This window comes from Marmota flaviventris, chromosome 14, assembly GCF_047511675.1.
Source record: "Marmota flaviventris isolate mMarFla1 chromosome 14, mMarFla1.hap1, whole genome shotgun sequence".
Classification (NCBI taxonomy): Eukaryota; Metazoa; Chordata; class Mammalia; order Rodentia; family Sciuridae; genus Marmota; species Marmota flaviventris.
Genome location: NC_092511.1, coordinates 97,493,258 through 97,495,727, shown reverse-complemented (window position 1 = coordinate 97,495,727; position 2,470 = coordinate 97,493,258). Strand labels below are relative to the sequence as shown.

Here is a 2,470-nt window from a genome sequence, read left to right as displayed (position 1 = left end):
GGAAAATAACCTACTTAGGTTTTCTGAGTACCATAACCCTTCTCTTCAATGGTGAAAGTTTTAGATATAGTATCCTAGGAGTTGCTTTAAACTGCTAAGTTTTTATTTACTTGTTTTGTAGTAACAGAAGACTAATAACAGTGTTCATGAAAGTTTATGTCCTAAGGATTGGGTTAAAATGTAATTGGCAGTAGGATGTACTCATTAAATGACATTTTGGATTGAATGGATGATGCAATTTTGCTTTTAAACCAATGGCCCTAGTTCTGTTTATTTAAAAAAAAAATCAGGATTGTAGGTTTAAGCTCTGGAAAAATTGTGTAATACTAGAAAAGTTTACACTATATGCTAGGAATGGGTTCTTGTCTGTTAAAATAATTTCAAGTGACAAATGAAGACATTTTTAATGACTCTTGGAGGGTAAGAGAAGTCCAAAATAATTTCTGATCCTGTGTCAAGGCAAAGTCCTTCAGAATTTGAGTATAGTTAGACATAAAAATATTCATGAATGATTATTAAAAGCAAAGTTTGGGGTATACAGGGTGGCTTTATCTGGTACTGTTGAAATCCACTAGCTTGAGGTATGATGAATAAAGCAAATTAAGGTGGGGAATCAAAACTACAGTGGTAGTTGATACTGAATGTTGTTCTGTTCCAGGCTTTGTTATTTTATCACATGCTGCTCTTATTTCTGAAACCATATCACTTCATCATTACTCAAAAAGTTGCTCTCCTCTCCATGAAAGTGCCATTATGCTGACTATTTGGATGTCATATATTAAATTTATAGTGCAAAGTTTAAATATGAATTTGGAGTACAAATAAGATGAATAATTTATACTCAAAGAACAAAGAAGTGTTCTTTGGTAATTGTGGTTTCTGAGTATTCAACTCTTTGATGAAATTTGACTTAGAATTTGTCAAATCTGCACATACATAAGCATAGATTAAATTTTAATTTAGTTTTGATATGCTTTTTAATATCAAAGTTGTAGCATTATAATTGGATTATAACAAACTCAATTTATATGTTGCCAAAGTAGTCGATTCTAGAATTCTAGTTATGATTATTACCATTATAATTACTCTTGAAAGACCTGGGAATCACTAAATATTAAAAGTGCTAATAAGGAAAATTAAATTCTAGAAAGTTTAAGTCTACATTTTGAATGAAATATGTCTTTCATTCCTTGTGATCACCTCACACTTGTAAATTCCATGTGTTTTCATATTTCTTTTCATCCTCCACAATTCCAATTGTTATTCCTTTTAAAAATGCTTCCTGGAGCTTTTCTGAGGCAGACATGGTTGTGGGTGCTGTGGAGTTACATTTTGTCAGCTTCTGTTCCTAATTCACCCCTGTTCACTCCTGCCCAGGAGCAAGTTGTTCAGGAAGCCACACCACAACAATGGCTTTGAAAGATACTGGAAAGACACCCATAAAACCAGAGGTGGTGGTTCACCAAAATAGAATTACTCTTGCCAGCATGAAATCCCCAGAGAAGGTGTGGCTGACTTGATCAGAGGTACAAAGAGAAAGAATCTGAAAGGGAAAAGACCAGTTTGGATGCCTATAAAGACCTTGAGAATTACTACAAGAAACATTCCTTGTGCAAAAGATTCTAACACCTGATATCATTTCCAAATGGGATTTGGTCTCCTGGACTTGCAAAATCCTTTTAGGGTTGTTGAACAGATCACTACCATCAGTACTGAACTGGGTGGAGGTTAAAGTCATCATTGCAGATGCCAAAGACAACTATTTTAATGAATTAATTATCTGTTGTTTAAAGCAAAAAGGAAATGCTTCATTCATTATGCAAGTCATTGACACTCTCTCTGTCTCTCTGTCTCTGCACATACACCGAAATACATTTATTTCTGAACCATTTGGGGATGATTTATATATCCGTGTCCCTCCCCCCAAGTGCTGTGAGGTGCATTTTCTAAGAAAAGAATATAATCTTATTTTAAAGTAGTCAGTTATCAACTTCAGTAAATTTTACACTGACGCCTTTTATCTAACCTGCCACTTCTATTCCAATTTCATCAGTTGATCTATTAATATCCTTTAAAAGCATTTACCGTCCTGTACAGGTTTCAGTCTGGAATTGGGTATTGCACCGAGTACCTTTGACTTTAAACATTTCCACTATCATTCTTTGCTTTTGCATTAACATTTTTGAAGAATACCAAATCATCACCTGTCATCTTTATAAAAAAATAGTATTATTATTCTAATCTTGGGTTTGTCTGATGTTTCTTTGGGATAGGATACAACTTTTGTATTGTCATTTTGTATCCTTAGAGTATCATGCCTGGAATCACATGGTATCTATGCATCCACTTCTAGATAACATTGATTTGGCTAGGCCACAGTCCCTGGTTATTCAATCAAATGCTAATCTAGGTCTTACTTTGAAGATATTCTATGAATGTTATCAAAATCTGTAATCTTTTGATTTTTAAG

At 33.7% G+C, this 2,470-nt stretch overlaps 1 pseudogene; it reads left to right on the top strand.

Annotated features, from left to right (window-relative positions):
* Positions 1 to 1,409: 1,409 nt before the first annotated feature.
* On the top strand, positions 1,410 to 1,979 carry LOC114103304 (small ribosomal subunit protein uS10-like; annotated as a pseudogene).
* The last annotated feature ends 491 nt before the right edge of the window (positions 1,980 to 2,470 follow it).